Genomic DNA, 18,718 nt, shown 5'->3' with positions numbered 1-18,718 from the left:
AGTGTATGGGGCCCTTTACTCTCTGTGCACATGTTATATCTGTCCAACCTGCAGTGCACATGGGTTTGTCCATTAGCTAACAAATTTGCTGCTGAGATCAACTCTGAATTAGGCCCAAAGTCAATTACTAGTAATACATTTTCAGGTTTTTACCAATAGCTGCCACATGTTTTAGCTCATGTAATGATTTCTTTGATAGACATACTTTTGTGTGTGTGTGTGTGTGTGTGTGTGTGTGTGTGTGTGTGTGTGTGTGTGAGCAATAAAATCTCTGTGAGGAAAACTACTGTCGGTAATTATACTACTTATAGTTGCCAACCACTATGCGAGTACCCTATGGGGGTAATTCAGAGTTGGTCGCAGCAGCAAATTTGTTAGCAGTTGGGCAAAACCATATGCACTGCAGGGGGGTGGGGGTGGGGTGGGGGCAGATATAACATGTGCAGAGAGAGTTAGATTTGGGTGGGGTGTGTTCAAACTGAAATCTAAATTGCAGTGTAAAAATAAACCACCCCATTGTTTACCCTGCACAGAAACAAAATAACCCACCCAAATTTAACTCTCTCTGCAAATGTTATATCTGCTACACCTGCAGTGCACATGGGGGTAATTCCAAGTTGATCGCAGCAGGATATTTTTTAGCAGTTGGGCAAAACCATGTGCACTGCAGGGGAGGCAGATATAACATGTGCAGAGAGAGTTAGATTTGGGTGTGGTGAGTTCAATCTGCAATCTAAATTGCAGTGTAAAAACAAAGCAGCCAGTATTTACCCTGCACAGAAACAAAATAACCCACCCAAGTCTAACTCTCTCTGCACATGTTATATCTGCTCCCCCTGCAGTGCACATGGTTTTGCCCAACTGCTAAAAAAATATCCTGCTGCGATCAACTTGGAATTACCCCCATGGTTTTGCCCAACTGCTAACAAATTTGTTGCTGCAATCAACTCTGAATTGCCCCCTAAGTACGAACGCTTACAATTGGAATGTGTTAGTGATTATATGTTGAAGCATGGCGGTTAAACTGCCTGTGATTTTATTTTATTTGTATACTCTCACCTTTATTGCAGAGAGAGACTAAAATGTAAGATTTATGTAAGCACATTCTGCCTTCTGGTTTTGCAGACATTATGGAGCTGATGCAGGTGCACTTACAGAGCATATCTTGTGGGATCTTGCACTGCGCATACTCTAGAACAAAGCATACCCAAATATGGGCAATGCAGAGTCATACTACACATTTCCACTTGCAATGATGCAGTAGAGAGTAGGTGCAGCTGGGCTGTAATGAAACGTTCTCACATAGTCTAAGTGCGAGGTATATCTCAGCACTGAATGGATGTTTGGAGCAGAAAACAGGGGTGGTCTTCTGTTTGCCGGCGGTCGGGCTCCCGGCGCTCAGTATACCGGCGCCGGGAGCCCGACAGCCGGCATACCGACAATTATTTTCCCTCGTGGGGGTCCACGACCCCCATAGAGGGAGAATAAAATAGTGTGGCGCGCCACCGTGCCCGTAGCGTGGCGAGCGCAGCGAGCCCGCAAGGGGCTCATTTGCGCTCGCCAAGCTGTCGGTAAGCCGGCGGTCGGGCTCCTGGCGCCGGGATGCTGGTCGCCGGGAGCCCGACCGCCGGCCAGCCGTAGTGAACCCGAAAACAGGGCAGCATAGCACTTTTCTGCACTAGGCACACCCCCTGTAATGTGGTTGCACCTCTATTATGACTTTGATGTGGTCACGCCACCTGTCCTGTTTCAAGAATAGGAGCTGTATGGAGGTATACCTAAAGCAAGTTCGTCACCTGTACGCAGTGGTGGCAGCTCTTTTCTGAACCAATTATTGAGTCTACGGAGCACTAGGAATGAATGCCTCAGAGCAGTCAGGCCCATGTTTAGGGGCAAACGAGCCATGCAATCACACAGGGAGTGCCCAACCCCTGTGGCCACTGGCCATCAGAACAGATAAAAGGGGGCACAGCGTGGTAAATGCCATGACCTATAGTGATGCAGCAGCTGAACCTATTAAGTCACACAGCCGCACACCATCCCTTCCACACAGTGCAACACTGAGGCTGCACAGTTGGTGCCACCTGTATCTGAGGACAAGGGAAGTACTGGAAGCTTGGCAGAACAGTATTCCTGTTGGGGGCTGGAGCAACTAATGTGTGGTTTATTTTTTTTTTACTGTGGGGGCCATTGTGTTTTTTTCCCCTGTGATGGCCAATGTGTGGGATGCAGGGTGCAAAACCAGTGTGTAAGGTAGTCTTTTCCTATGAGGCTGCACTCCCTTTCCTGGCATAGTTCTCATCCTATATCCCCAAAAGTTTGGCGTTATGATTCATTTTTAAAGTAGGGTGATGGTGCATTTTGAGTGTTTGCACTGGGAGCCCTATTGTCTAGAAACTGCTCTGACAGACATCATTACTCCCTAGTGAATTCATAGACTGAGTATTGGTTCATTCTAGGAAATAGGACCACTTTAATACTAGCCAATTGAGACTGTAAGGCTTAAAGTTTTTAGTTTTATTAAATAGTAAGTGCTTATGCAGCCGTACAAGATTATAGTACAGTAGTCCTGTACTGAACATCTTGGTGGGTTATTCAGCTGCATACTTCCATGTGCCAAACCTTTCATTGGTGCTGTGTGTCTCATTCGTCTTTTATTCACGGGTCTAAATTACCCTTGAAAACCGTAATTAATTATTGGTCATTTTTTGTGAATGTTTTTATTTATTTTTAATTGAAATACCATGCACGATGACATTTCTCTAGCATGGTTGTCTGTGACAGGATTTCCCCTTGAATGTTTAGTCTTTTTTTTTTTTTTGTTTGGGTTTTGGCATCTTCCATCCCTCAGAATTTCTCTGGTCTCGTACATCTTCAGAGATTAAGTAGAGCAAGGAAGCCTATCAACCCATACACTTGCTCCTGCTTCCTGTTATTTGTCATGTAGAGCAACATGGCTGGCCACTAAACGTTTTCTTGCCCAATTACTGTTTGGTGCTTCATACTTTTCAAGTATAATTGGCCTGTTGTCAGTTTATTTCTCCATTTTAAGCTGGTTGTTTTCAATTGTTTTCACGGAAACCAAAAATTTAAAATGTTATATGTATAAAATCAAACTTGACCTTTTACAAATTACCTTCCATATTTGTATTTTTAGAGAGTCGGTCTTCCTATGAGTAATACACAGCAATTTCTCCTGAGTATTGGCACACCTAATCCTACCGATTACGAGGGAAAGCTACTCTTCTGTGTTTCCAGTTACCATCTCCATTGTGAGTTTTGGTGCACATTTACTTTTTCCTGTCAGTGTTGAGTAGACGCATGAGGGTGGTCTCAACTACACCTCTATACTGAGGGTGCTCACCTAAGGGGATAACATTATAATCATGTGTTGGGTGGAACCTACCGCACATTGCTCACTTATTTTTGTCTCCACACGTCCCGACATATACGGACTAACATTTGGAGAAACACACACAAGGACAACACCATTTAAGGAAAGGAAGAGTACAAAGACATGAGTCCATACCACATAAAGGGACTTGGGGTTCTTATTTTAATATTTTATTTCACTTCTTTATTTTTATTATGTATTACATAGCAAAAGCTCTTTCTCATATCACACTTACCTTGCTCGACCCAAAGGGGAGCGCCTTGTCGTTTAGACCGCCCCACGTGTTTCCTACCCACCTCCCTAGTGAAGTTATAGTTTAACGACATGAATTGTAACATGTTGTACAAGGTACATTTTGTGGATGTAGTTAGGAAAGACAAGCTGAGTGACAGAGATGCAGACATTCTTAGTGTAAAACATTGTGAATAAAAGCCAGGATTTACCGGAGTCTGTTATATTTTTAGATGGCTTGGTAGCTGTATTAAAATAATATATCATGTGGATGCTATACTCTGCCTACTTCATCTTCAGTACAGCCTGCTTGGCCTTATCATTGAATTCTTGTTGGTTTAGTCCAAGCGTTAGTATTTATTGCTTGTAGTGATCTGCTAAGAGTTGCAAGCAGTGGTGGCAGTCCAAAATTCAAATAGGGGAGCCACACCAACTGCTACCCAAAAGCTGCCAAACATCACCGGCCTGGACACACTGGAAGTTGGTGCCACTCTCCTATTTTGAATTTTGGACTGCGCTACAGCCCCACCTCTGGATGGTTGCAAACCTGCTGGGTACTACTTGGTGTGCCCAGACCTTTCTCAAGGCAATTGCCAGTCAGTGTCAAGTCAGAAACAGCAGTTACATTTTCAGCAGCACATAATAGGAACCAGGAACCTGTAAAACAGCCTCCCAGGTCCCCTTAATATACCTGAATATGATTCAATCCGTGTATCTCTTACAGCTGCGTCTAGACTAGATGCTGAAAATGTAACTGCTGTTTCTGACTTGACACTGACTGGCAATTACCTTGAGAAAGGTCCTGGTATGGGACCGAAACGTTGGCGAGCCCTTTCCATTTTTTTGTGACATGAAGTTACATGGAACTGATTTCTTGAATAAATGACTGGTGTTTATACTAATTACGCAAGTCTGGAGAGTGCTATCTTTTTCCACTTTATGTGGAAAAACACTGTATTGTACTATGAGTCTGACCCCTTGATTGGATCAGGCTTTGATTTGGCACCCCAGCCGGTACCTGTGCTGGGTGAGAGTGTGGGACTTCCCCTGTATACAGTTTTATAGTATGGTACAACACACTATACTGGTTAATTATTTCAGGGAGATTGTGCAAGTAGCACTTTTGCACTTTACCAACAGGGTAGTGTCTAACTCCACCCAATGAGCATGTCCACCACTGCCAGGTAGAACATATTTTACTGGTGAACAGCATGATGCCAAAGGGGATTCATGTATGTGGGCTGTGCCACCAGAGGCTATATAGCAGGGTATTTCACTTTTTTCTTTTGTGGGATGAATCTGATATGTTAAGGTGTATACATACAGTGAAATATTACCTTGCTATTTCTCTGACGTCCTAGTGGATGCTGGGAACTCCGTAAGGACCATGGGGAATAGCGGCTCCGCAGGAGACTGGGCACAAAAGTAAAGCTTTAGGACTACCTGGTGTGCACTGGCTCCTCCCCCTATGACCCTCCTCCAAGCCTCAGTTAGATTTTTGTGCCCGGCCGAGAAGGGTGCACACTAGGGGCTCTCCTGAGCTTCTTAGTGAAAGTTTAGTTTTAGGTTTTTTATTTTCAGTGAGACCTGCTGGCAACAGGCTCACTGCATCGAGGGACTAAGGGGAGAAGAAGCGAACCTGCCTGCTTGCAGCCAGCTTGGGCTTCTTAGGCTACTGGACCCCATTAGCTCCAGAGGGACCGAACACAGGCCCAGCCTCGGAGCTCGGTCCCAGAGCCGCGCCGCCGGCCCCCTTACAGAGCCAGAAGCAAGAAGAGGTCCGGAAAAATCGGCGGCAGAAGACATCAGTCTTCAACAAGGTAGCGCACAGCACTGCAGCTGTGCGCCATTGTTACTCAGGCACACTTCACACTTCGGTCACTGAGGGTGCAGGGCGCTAGGGGGGGGCGCCCTGAGCAGCAATGTAAACACCTTGGCTGGCATAAATACACCACATATAACCCCCAGGGCTATATGGATGTATTTTAACCCCTGCCAGAACTCACCAAAAAGCGGGAGAAAAGGCCGCCGAGAAGGGGGCGGAGCCTATCTCCTCAGCACACGGGCGCCATTTTCCATCACAGCTCCGCTGGAAGGACGTCTCCCTGACTCTCCCCTGCAGTCCTGCACTACAGAAAAGGGTAAAAAAGAGAGGGGGGCACTAATTTGGCGCAGTTTACTTTTAATACTAACAGCAGCTATAAAGGGAAAAGCACATTTTATAGTGGTATTCCTGTCTATATACAGTGCTCTGGTGTGTGCTGGCATACTCTCTCTCTGTCTCCCCAAAGGGCTAGTGGGGTCCTGTCCTCTATCAGAGCATTCCCTGTGTGTGTGTGCGGTGTGTCGGTACGATTGTGTCGACATGTTTGAGGAGGAAAATGAGATGGAGGCGGAGCAATTGCCTATTATAGAGTTGTCACCCCCTAGGGAGTCGACACCTGAGTGGATGAGCTTATGGAAGGAATTGCGTGACAGTGTCAGCTCTTTACGACAGACAGTTGACGACATGAGACAGCCGGCTACTCAGCTTGTGCCTGTCCAGGGGTCTCAAACGCCATCAGGGGCTTTAAAACGCCCGTTACCTCAAATGGCAGACACAGACACGGATACTGACTCCAGTGTCGATGATGAGGAGACAAACGTGACTTCCACTAGGGCCACACGTTACATGATTGAAGCAATAAAAAATGTATTGCATATCTCTGATAATACAAGTACCACTAAAAAGGGTATTATGTTTGGTGAGAAAAAACTGCCTGTAGTTTTTCCTGTATCCGAGGAATTAAATGAAGTGTGTGATGAGGCGTGGGTTTCCCCCGATAAAAAACTGATAATTCCTAAAAGGTTTTCTCTAACGTCCTAGTGGATGCTGGGGACTCCGAAAGGACCATGGGGAATAGCGGCTCCGCAGGAGACTGGGCACAAAAGTAAAAAGCTTTAGGACTACCTGGTGTGCACTGGCCCCTCCCCCTATGACCCTCCTCCAAGCCTCAGTTAGATTTTTGTGCCCGAACGAGACGGGTGCAGGCTAAGGGGCTCTCCTGAGCTGCTTAGTGGAAAAGTTTAAAGTAGGTTTTTTATTTTCAGTGAGACCTGCTGGCAACAGGCTCACTGCATCGAGGGACTAAGGGGAGAGAAGCGAACTCACCTGCGTGCAGAGTGGATTGGGCTTCTTAGGCTACTGGACATTAGCTCCAGAGGGACGATCACAGGCCCAGCCATGGATGGGTCCCGGAGCCGCGCCGCCGGCCCCCTTACAGAGCCAGAAGACTGAAGAGGTCCGGAAAATCGGCGGCAGAAGACGTCCTGTCTTCTATAAGGTAGCGCACAGCACTGCAGCTGTGCGCCATTGCTCTCATGCACACTTCACACTCCGGTCACTGAGGGTGCAGGGCGCTGGGGGGGGCGCCCTGAGACGCAATAAAACACCTTTCTCTATCGTCCTAAGTGGATGCTGGGGTTCCTGAAAGGACCATGGGGAATAGCGGCTCCGCAGGAGACAGGGCACAAAAGTAAAGCTTTTACAGGTCAGGTGGTGTGTACTGGCTCCTCCCCCTATGACCCTCCTCCAGACTCCAGTTAGATTTTTGTGCCCGGCCGAGAAGGGTGCAATTCTAGGTGGCTCTCATAAAGAGCTGCTTAGAGAGTTTAGCTTAGGTTTTTTATTTTAGTGATTCCTGCTGGCAACAGGATCACTGCAACGAGGGACAGAGGGGAGAAGAAGTGAACTCACCTGCGTGCAGGATGGATTGGCTTCTTGGCTACTGGACATGAAGCTCCAGAGGGACGATCACAGGTACAGCCTGGATGGTCACCGGAGCCACGCCGCCGGCCCCCTCACAGATGCTGAAGCAAGAAGAGGTCCAGAATCGGCGGCTGAAGACTCCTGCAGTCTTCTTAAGGTAGCGCACAGCACTGCAGCTGTGCGCCATTTTCCTCTCAGCACACTTCACACGGCAGTCACTGAGGGTGCAGGGCGCTGGGGGGGGGCGCCCTGGGAGGCAAATGTAAACCTTTAAAAAGGCTAAAAATACCTCACATATAGCCCCAGAGGCTATATGGAGATATTTACCCCTGCCTAAATGTACTAAATAGCGGGAGACGAGCCCGCCGGAAAAGGGGCGGGGCCTATCTCCTCAGCACACGGCGCCATTTTCTGTCACAGCTCCGCTGGTCAGGAAGGCTCCCAGGTCTCTCCCCTGCACTGCACTACAGAAACAGGGTATAACAGAGAGGGGGGGCAAAATAAATGGCAATATATTAATATAAAAGCAGCTATAAGGGAGCACTTAATCATAAGGCTATCCCTGTCATATATAGCGCTTTTTGGTGTGTGCTGGCAGACTCTCCCTCTGTCTCCCCAAAGGGCTAGTGGGTCCTGTCTTCGTATAGAGCATTCCCTGTGTGTCTGCTGTGTGTCGGTACGTGTGTGTCGACATGTATGAGGACGTTATTGGTGTGGAGGCGGAGCAATTGCCAAATATGAGGATGTCACCTTCTAGGGGGTCGACACCAGAATGGATGCCTTATTTGTGGAATTACGGGATAGCGTCAACTCGCTTAAGCAGTCGTTTGCCGACATGAGGCGGCCGGACACTCACTTAGTGCCTGTCCAGGCGCCTCAAACACCGTCAGGGGCTGTAAAACGCCCCTTGCCTCAGTCGGTCGACACAGACCCAGACACAGGCACTGATTCCGGTAGTGAAGGTGACGAATCAACCGTATTTTCCAAAAGGGCCACACGTTATATGATTTTGGCAATAAAGGAGATGTTACATTTAGCTGATACTACAGGTACCACTAAACAGGGTATTATGTGGGGTGTGAAAAAACTACCAGTAGTTTTTACCGAATCAGAAGAATTAAATGACGTGTGTGATGAAGCGTGGGGTGCCCGATAAAAAACTGCTAATTTCAAAGAAGTTATTGGCTTTATACCCTTTCTCGCCAGAGGTTAGGGAGCGCTGGGAAACACCTCCTAGGGTGGACAAAGCGCTAACACGCTTATCAAAACAAGTGGCGTTACCCTCTCCTGAGACGGCCGCACTTAAAGATCCATCAGATAGGAGGATGGAAAATATCCAAAAAGGTATATACACACATGCAGGTGTTATACTACGACCAGCTATTGCGACTGCCTGGATGTGCAGTGCTGGGGTAGTTTGGTCAGAGTCCCTGATCGAAAATATTGATACCCTGGACAGGGACAATATTTTACTGTCGTTAGAACAAATAAAGGATGCATTTCTTTATATGCGTGATGCACAGAGAGATATCTGCACACTGGCATCACGGGTAAGTGCTATGTCCATTTCGGCCAGAAGAGCTTTATGGACACGACAGTGGACAGGCGATGCGTAGAGGAGTTATTTGGGGTCGGTCTATCGGATTTGGTGGCCACGGCTACGGCCGGGAAATCCACCTTTCTACCTCAAGTCACTCCCCAACAGAAAAAGGCACCGACATTTCAACCGCAGCCTTTTCGTTCCTTTAAAAATAAGAGAGCAAAGGGCTATTCATATCTGCCACGAGGCAGAGGACGAGGGAAGAGACAGCAACAGGCAGCTCCTTCCCAGGAACAGAAGCCCTCCCCGGCTTCTACAAAAGCCTCAGCATGACGCTGGGGCTTCGCAAGCGGACTCGGGGGCGGTAGGCGGTCGTCTCAAGAATTACAGCGCGCAGTGGGCTCACTCGCAGGTAAATCCCTGGATCCTGCAGATAATATCTCAGGGGTACAGGTTGAAATTAGAGACAGAGCCACCTCGCCGTTTCCTGAAGTCTGCTTTACCAACGTCCCCCTCAGAAAGGGAGACGGTTTTGGAAGCCATTCACAAGCTGTATTCTCAGCAGGTGATAGTCAAGGTACCTCTTCTACAACAAGGGAAGGGGTATTATTCCACTCTTTTTGTGGTACCGAAGCCGGATGGCTCGGTAAGGCCTATTCTAAATCTGAAGTCCTTGAACCTGTACATAAAGAAGTTCAAGTTCAAGATGGAGTCACTCAGAGCAGTGATAAGCGAACCTGGAAGAAGGGGACTTTATGGTATCCTTGGACATCAAGGATGCGTATCTCCACGTTCCAATTACCCCTCACACCAGGGGTACCTCAGGTTCGTTGTACAAAACTGTCACTATCAGTTTCAGACGCTGCCGTTTGGTTTGTCCACGGCACCTCGGGTCTTTACAAAGGTAATGGCCGAGATAATATTTCTTCTTCGAAGAAAAGGCGTATTAATTATCCCATACTTGGACGATCTCCTAATAAGGGCAAGGTCCAGAGAACAGCTAGAGATGGGTTTAGCACTATCTCAAGAGGTGCTAAAGCAGCACGGATGGATTCTGAATATTCCAAACTCCCAATTAATGCCGACAACTCGTCTGCTGTTCCTGGGGATGATTCTGGACACAGTTCAGAAAAGGTTTTTCTTCCCGAAGAAAAAGCCAAGGAGTTATCTGACCTGGTCAGGAACCTCCTAAAACCAGGAAAGGTGTCTGTACATCAATGCACAAGAGTCCTGGGAAAAAATGGTAGCTTCTTCCGAAGCAATCCCTTTCGGCAGATTCCATGCAAAGGGATCTGTTGGACAAATGGTCAGGGTCGCATCTTCAGATGCACCTGCGGATAACCCTGTCGCCGAGGACAAGGGTATCCTTTCTGTGGTGGTTGCAGGAGGCTCATCTATTGGAGGGCCGCAGATTCGGCATGCAGGATTGGATCCTGGTGACCACGGGTGCCAGCCAGAGAGGCTGGGGAGCAGTCACACAGGGAAGAAATTTCCAGGGAGTGTGGTCGAGCCTGAAAAAGTCTCTTCACATAAGCATTCTGGAACTAAGAGCAATCTACAATGCTCTAAGCCAGGCGGAACCTCTGCTTCAAGGAAGACCGGTGTTGATCCAGTCGGACAACATCACGGCAGTCGCCCATGTAAACAGACAGGGCGGCACAAGAAGCAGGAGGGCAATGGCAGAAGCTGCCAGGATCCTTCGCTGGGCGGAGAATCACGTGATAGCACTGTCAGCAGTATTCATCCCGGGCGTGGACAACTGGGAAGCAGACTTCCTCAGCAGACACGACCTTCACCCGGGAGAGTGGAGACTTCATCCAGAAGTTTTCCACATGCTATTAAACCGTTGGGTAAAACCAATGGTGGACATGATGGCGTCTCGCCTCAACAAAACACTGGACAGGTATTGCGCCAGGTCAAGAGATCCGCAGGCAATAGCTGTGGACGCGCTGGTAACACCTTGGGTGTACCAGTCGGTATATGTGTTTCCTCCTCTGCCTCTCATACCAAAGGTATTGAGGATTATACGGCAAAGTGGAGTAAGACTAGTGGCTCCGGATTGGCCAAGAAGGACTTGGTACCCGGAACTTCAAGAGATGGTCACGGACGATCCGTGGCCTCTACTTCTGAGAAGGGACCTGCTTCAGCAGGGTACTTGTCTTTTTCAAGACTTACCGCGGCTGCGTTTGACGGCATGGCGTTTGAATGCCAGATCCTAAAAGGAAAAGGCATTCCAGAAGAAGTCATTCCGACCTTGATAAAGGCAAGGAAGGAAGTCACCGCGAAGCTTTATCGCCGTATTTGGCGAAAATATGTTGCGTGGTGTGAGCAGCGGAGTGCTCCGATGGAGGAATTTCAACTGGGTCGTTTTCCTACATTTCCTGCAATCAGGATTGTCTATGGGTCTCAAATTGGGATCTATTAAGGTTCAAATTTCGGCCCTATCAATATTCTTCCAAAAAGAATTGGCCTCAGTCCCTGAGGTCCAGATTTTTATCACAGGAGTACTGCATATACAGCCTCCTGTGGTGCCTAAGGTGGCACCGTGGGATCTAAATGTAGTTTTAGATTTCCTCAAATCAAATTGGTTTGAACCACTAAAGAAGGTGGATTTGAAATATCTCACATGGAAAGTGACTATGTTACTGGCCCTGGCTTCGGCCGGGAGAGTATCTGAACTGGCGGCTTTGTTTTATAAAAGCCCTTATTTAATTTTCCATTCGACATAGGGCAGAGCTGCGGACGCGTCCGCATTTTCTCCCTAAGGTGGTATCAGCGTTTCACCTGAACCAGCCTATTGTAGTGCCTGCGGCTACAGACGACTTGAAGGACTCCAAGTTGTTGGACGTTGTCAGAGCCTTAAAAATATACATTTAAAGGACGGCTGGAGTCAGAAAATCTGACTCGCTGTTTATACTGTATGCACCCAACAAGTTGGGTGCACCTGCTTCTAAGCAGTCGATTGCTCGTTGGATTTGTAACAAAATTCAACTTGTACATTCTGTGGCAGGCCTGCCACAGCCTAAATCTGTTAAGGCCCATTCCGCAAGGAAGGTGGGCTCATCTTGGGCGGCTGCCCGAGGGGTCTCGGCATTACTACTCTGCCGAGCAGCTACGTGGTCAGGGGAGAACACGTTTGTAAATTTTTACAAATTTGATACCCTGGCAAAGGAGGACCTGGAGTTCTCTCATTCGGTGCTGCAGAGTCATCCGCACTCTCCCGCCCGTTTGGGAGCTTTGGTATAATCCCCATGGTCCTTTCAGGAACCCCAGCATCCACTTAGGACGATAGAGAAAATAAGAATTTACTTACCGATAATTCTATTTCTCGGAGTCCGTAGTGGATGCTGGGCGCCCATCCCAAGTGCGGATTATCTGCAATACTTGTACATAGTTATTGTTAACTAATTCGGGTTATTGTTTAGGAAGCCATCTTTCAGAGGCTCCTCTGTTATCATACTGTTAACTGGGTTTAGATCACAAGTTGTACGGTGTGATTGGTGTGGCTGGTATGAGTCTTACCCGGGATTCAAAATCCTCCCTTATTGTGTACGCTCGTCCGGGCACAGTACCTAACTGGAGTCTGGAGGAGGGTCATAGGGGGAGGAGCCAGTACACACCACCTGACCTGTAAAAGCTTTACTTTTGTGCCCTGTCTCCTGCGGAGCCGCTATTCCCCATGGTCCTTTCAGGAACCCCAGCATCCACTACGGACTCCGAGAAATAGAATTATCGGTAAGTAAATTCTTATTTTTTGTTGGCAAAAAATACATCACATATAGCTCCTGGGCTATATGGATGCATTTAACCCCTGCCAAATTTCCATAGAAAAGCGGGAGAAAGGCCGCCGTGAAGGGGCGGAGCCTATCTCCTCAGCACACTGGCGCCATTTTTCCTCACAGCTCCGTTGGAGGAAGGCTCCCTGACTCTCCCCTGCAGTCCTGCACTACAGAAACAGGGTAAAACAAAGAGAGGGGGGCACTAAATTGGCATAGAAATATATACAGCAGCTATATTAGGGAAAAACACTTATATAAGGTTATCCCTGTATATATATAGCGCTCTGGTGTGTGCTGGCAAACTCTCCCTCTGTCTCCCCAAAGGGCTAGTGGGGTCCTGTCCTCTATCAGAGCATTCCCTGCGTGTGTGCTGTGTGTCGGTACGTTGTGTCGACATGTATGAGGAGGAAAATGGTGTGGAGGCGGAGCAATTGCCTGTGTTAGTGATGTCACCCCCTAGGGAGTCGACACCTGACTGGATGGTCTTATGGAAAGATTTACGTGATAGTTTCAGCACTTTACAAAAGACTGTTGACGACATGAGACAGCCGGCAAATCAGTTAATACCTGTACAGGCGTCTCAAACACCGTCAGGGGCTATAAAGCGCCCGTTACCTCAGGTCGATACAGACACGGACACGGACACTGACTCCAGTGTCGACGGTGAGGAAACAAACGTATTTTCCAGTAGGGCCACACGTTACATGATCACGGCAATGAAGGAGGTTTTGAACATTTCTGATACTACAAGTACCACAAAAAAGGGTATTATGTGGGGTGTGAAAAAACTACCCGTAGTTTTTCCCGAATCAGATGAATTGAATGGGGTGTGTGATGAAGCGTGGGTTTCCCCCGATAAGAAACTGCTAATTTCTAAAAAATTATTGGCATTATACCCTTTCCCGCCAGAGGTTAGGGCGCGTTGGGAAACACCCCCTAGAGTGGATAAGGCGCTCACACGCTTATCAAAACAAGTGGCGTTACCGTCTCCTGATACGGCCGCCCTAAAGGAACCAGCTGATAGAAAGCTGGAAAATATCCTTAAGAGTATATACACACATACTGGTATTATACTACGACCAGCAATCGCCTCAGCCTGGATGTGCAGTGCTGGGGTGGCTTGGTCGGATTCCCTGACTGAAAATATTGATACCCTGGACAGGGACAATATATTATTGACTATAGAGCATTTAAAGGATGCATTCCTATATATGCGAGATGCACAGAGAGACATTTGCACTCTGGCATCAAGAGTAAGTGCGATGTCCATTTCTGCCAGAAGAGGATTATGGACGCGACAGTGGTCAGGGGATGCGGATTCCAAACGGCATATGGAAGTATTGCCGTATAAAGGGGAGGAGTTATTTGGGGGCGGTCTATCGGACCTGGTGGCCACGGCAACGGCTGGAAAATCCACCTTTTTACCCCAAGTCACCTCGCAGCAGAAAAAGATACCGTCTTTTCAGGCTCAGTCCTTTCGTCCCCATAAGGGCAAGCGGGCAAAAGGCCACTCATATCTGCCCCGGGGCAGAGGAAGGGGAAAAAGACTGCAACAGACAGCATCTTCCCACGAACAGAAGCCCTCCCCCGCTTCTGCCAAGTCCTCAGCATGACGCTGGGGCCTTACAAGCGGACTCGGGCACGGTGGGGGCCCGTCTCAAGATTTTCAGCGCGCAGTGGGCTCACTCGCAAGTGGACCCCTGGATCCTGCAGGTAGTATCTCAGGGGTACAAATTGGAATTCGAGACGTCTCCCCCTCGCCGGTTCCTGAAGTCTGCTTTACCAACGTCTACCCCCGACAGGGAGGCGGTATTGGAAGCCATTCACAAGCTGTATTCCCAGCAAGTGATAATCAAGGTACCCCTCCTACAACAGGGAAAGGGGTATTACTCCACGCTGTTTGTGGTACCGAAGCCGGACGGCTCGGTGAGACCCATTTTAAATCTGAAAGCCTTGAACACTTACATAAAAAGGTTCAAGTTCAAGATGGAGTCACTCAGAGCAGTGATAGCGAACCTGGAAGAAGGGGACTACATGGTGTCTCTGGACATCAAGGATGCTTACCTCCATGTCCCAATTTGCCCTTCTCACCAAGGGTACCTCAGGTTTGTGGTACAGAACTGTCACTATCAGTTTCAGACGCTGCCGTTTGGATTGTCCACGGCACCCCGGGTCTTTACCAAGGTAATGGCCGAAATGATGATTCTTCTTCGAAGAAAAGACGTCTTAATTATCCCTTACTTGGACGATCTCCTGATAAGGGCAAGGTCCAGAGAACAGTTAGAGGTCGGAGTAGCACTATCTCAAATAGTACTACGACAGCACGGATGGATTCTAAATATTCCAAAATCGCAGCTGATTCCGACGACACGTCTGCTGTTCCTAGGGATGATTCTGGACACAGTACAGAAAAAGGTGTTTCTCCCGGAAGAGAAAGCCAAGGAGTTATCCGACCTAGTCAGGAAGCTCCTAAGACCAGGCCAGGTGTCAGTGCATCAGTGCACAAGGGTCCTGGGAAAGATGGTGGCTTCTTACGAAGCGATTCCATTCGGCAGATTCCACGCAAGAACTTTTCAGTTGGATCTGCTAGACAAATGGTCCGGATCGCATCTTCAAATGCATCAGCGGATAACCCTGTCTCCAAGGACAAGGGTGTCTCTCCTGTGGTGGTTACAGAGTGCTCATCTCCTAGAGGGCCGCAGATTCGGCATTCAGGATTGGGTCCTGGTGACCACGGATGCCAGCCTGAGAGGCTGGGGAGCAGTCACACAGGGAAAAAATTTCCAGGGCTTGTGGTCAAGCATGGAAACGTCACTTCACATAAATATCCTGGAACTAAGGGCCATTTACAATGCCCTAAGTCAGGCAAGGCCTCTGCTTCAGGGTCAGCCAGTATTGATCCAGTCGGACAACATCACGGCAGTCGCCCACGTAAACAGACAGGGCGGCACAAGAAGCAGGAGGGCAATGACTGAAGTGGCAAGGATTCTTCGCTGGGCGGAAAATCATGTGATAGCACTGTCAGCAGTGTTCATTCCGGGAGTGGACAACTGGGAAGCAGACTTCCTCAGCAGACACGATCTCCACCCGGGGGAGTGGGGACTTCACCCAGAAGTCTTCCACATGATTGTAAACCGTTGGGAAAAACCAAAGGTGGACATGATGGCGTCTCGCCTCAACAAAAAAACTGGACAGATATTGCTCCAGGTCAAGGGACCCTCAGGCAATAGCTGTGGACGCTCTGGTAACACCGTGGGTGTACCGGTCAGTGTATGTGTTCCCTCCTCTTCCTCTCATACCAAAAGTACTGAGAATCATAAGAAGGAGAGGAGTAAAGACTATACTCGTGGCTCCGGATTGGCCAAGAAGGACTTGGTACCCGGAAATTCAAGAGATGCTCACGGAAGAACCGTGGCCTCTACCTCTAAGACAGGACCTGCTCCAGCAGGGACCATGTCTGTTCCAAGACTTACCGCGGCTGCGTTTGACGGCATGGCGGTTGAACGCCGGATCCTGAAGGAAAAAGGCATTCCGGATGAAGTCATCCCTACCCTGATCAAAGCCAGGAAGGATGTAACCGTACAACATTATCACCGTATTTGGCGTAAATATGTTGCGTGGTGCGAGGCCAGGAAGGCCCCTACAGAGGAATTTCAACTGGGTCGATTCCTGCATTTCCTGCAAACAGGACTGTCTATGGGCCTCAAATTAGGGTCCATTAAGGTTCAAATTTCGGCCCTGTCGATATTCTTCCAAAAAGAACTAGCTTCTGTTCCTGAAGTTCAGACGTTTGTCAAGGGAGTACTGCATATACAGCCTCCTTTTGTGCCTCCAGTGGCACCTTGGGATCTCAATGTAGTTTTGGGATTCCTAAAATCACATTGGTTTGAACCACTCACCACTGTGGACTTGAAATATCTCACATGGAAAGTGGTGATGCTGTTAGCCCTGGCTTCAGCCAGGCGTGTATCAGAATTGGCGGCTTTATCCTATAAAAGCCCGTACCTAATTTTTCATACGGACAGGGCAGAATTGAGGACTCGTCCTCAATTTCTACCTAAGGTGGTTTCAGCATTTCACTTAAACCAACCTATTGTGGTGCCTGCGGCTACTAGGGACTTGGAGGATTCCAAGTTGCTGGACGTAGTCAGGGCCCTGAAAATATATGTTTCCAGGACGGCTGGAGTCAGAAAATCTGACTCGCTGTTTATCCTGTATGCACCCAACAAGCTGGGTGCTCCTGCTTCTAAGCAGACGATTGCTCGTTGGATTTGTAGTACAATTCAGCTTGCACATTCTGTGGCAGGCCTGCCACAGCCAAAATCTGTAAAAGCCCATTCCACAAGGAAAGTGGGCTCATCTTGGGCGGCTGCCCGAGGGGTCTCGGCTTTACAACTTTGCCGAGCAGCTACTTGGTCAGGGGCAAACACGTTTGCTAAATTCTACAAATTTGATACCCTGGCTGAGGAGGACCTGGAGTTCTCTCATTCGGTGCTGCAGAGTCATCCGCACTCTCCCGCCCGTTTGGGAGCTTTGGTATAATCCCCATGGTCCTTTCGGAGTCCCCAGCATCCACTAGGACGTTAGAGAAAATAAGAATTTACTTACCGATAATTCTATTTCTCATAGTCCGTAGTGGATGCTGGGCGCCCATCCCAAGTGCGGATTGTCTGCATTACTTGTACATAGTTATTGTTACAAAAATCGGGTTTTTGTTTTTGTGTGCCATCTTTTCAGAGGCTCCTTCTGTTATCATACTGTTAACTGGGTTCAGATCACAAGTTGTACGGTGTGATTGGTGTGGCTGGTATGAGTCTTACCCGGGATTCAAGATCCTTCCTTATTGTGTACGCTCGTCCGGGCACAGTATCTTAACTGAGGCTTGGAGGAGGGTCATAGGGGGAGGGGCCAGTGCACACCAGGTAGTCCTAAAGCTTTTTACTTTTGTGCCCAGTCTCCTGCGGAGCCGCTATTCCCCATGGTCCTTTCGGAGTCCCCAGCATCCACTACGGACTATGAGAAATAGAATTATCGGTAAGTAAATTCTTATTATTGGCATCGTACCCTTTCCCGCCAGAGGAGGATAGGGCACGTTGGGAAACACCCCCTAGGGTGGATAAAGCGCTCACACGCTTGTCTAAACAGGTAGCACTACCTTCTCCTGATACGGCCGCCCTAAAGGAACCTGCCGATAGAAAGCTGGAGAATATCCTAAAATGTATATACACTCACACGGGTGTTATACTGCGACCAGCAATCGCCTCAGCCTGGATGTGCAGTGCGGGCCTGGCGTGGTCGGATTCCCTGACTGAAAATATTGATACCCTAGATAGGGACAGTATATTACTGACTATAGAGCATTTGAAGGATGCATTTCTATATATGCGTGATGCACAGAGGGATTTTTGCCGACTGGCATCAAGAGTTAGCGCGCTGTCCATTTCTGCAAGAAGAGGTTTATGGACGCGGCAGTGGTCAGGTGATGCGGATTCTAAAAGGCACATGGAAGTATTGCCTTATAAGGGGGAGGAGTTATTTGGGGTAGGTCTATCAGACCTGGTAGCCACGGCAACTGCTGGAAAATCCACATTTTTACCCCAGGTAGCTTCTCAACCTAAGAAGACGCCGTATTATCAGGCGCAGTCCTTTAGGCCCCATAAGGGCAAGCGGGGAAAAGGCGCCTCATTTCTGCCCCGTTGCAGAGGGAGAGGAAAAAGGCTGCAACAAACAGCCAGTTCCCAGGAACAAAAGCCCTCTCCCGCCTCCGCAAAGTCCTCAGCACGACGCTGGGGCTTTACAAGCGGACTCAGGCACGGTGGGGGCCCGTCTCAAGAAGTTCAGTGCGCAGTGGGCCCACTCGCAAGTGGACCCCTGGATCCTTCATGTGGTATCTCAGGGGTACAAATTGGAATTCGAGACGTCTCCCCCTCGCCGTTTTCTAAAGTCTGCTTTACCGACGTCTCCCTCAGACAGGGAGGCAGTATTGGAAGCCATTCACAAGCTATATTCCCAGCAGGTGATAATCA

The 18,718-nt window shown here is 48.5% G+C and overlaps 1 protein-coding gene across 2 annotated transcripts in view; it reads left to right on the top strand.

The window, feature by feature from the left end:
* ARHGEF28 (Rho guanine nucleotide exchange factor 28) overlaps positions 1-18,718 on the top strand; it is a 418,990-nt gene that overhangs the window by 175,152 nt on the left and 225,120 nt on the right. The window contains exon 1 of one of the 2 annotated variants that reach the window (XM_063963868.1): positions 3,187-3,272. The exons of the other annotated variant lie outside the window; for it this stretch is intronic. The gene's annotated coding sequence lies outside the window, so the exon portion shown is untranslated. Of the gene's footprint in view, positions 1-3,186; positions 3,273-18,718 lie in introns of those variants that run through there. 2 annotated transcript variants of the gene reach the window in all.

Source organism: Pseudophryne corroboree, chromosome 1 (genome assembly GCF_028390025.1).
Source record: "Pseudophryne corroboree isolate aPseCor3 chromosome 1, aPseCor3.hap2, whole genome shotgun sequence".
Lineage (NCBI taxonomy): Eukaryota > Metazoa > Chordata > Amphibia > Anura > Myobatrachidae > Pseudophryne > Pseudophryne corroboree.
This window is presented reverse-complemented; position numbering and strand designations above follow the sequence as displayed.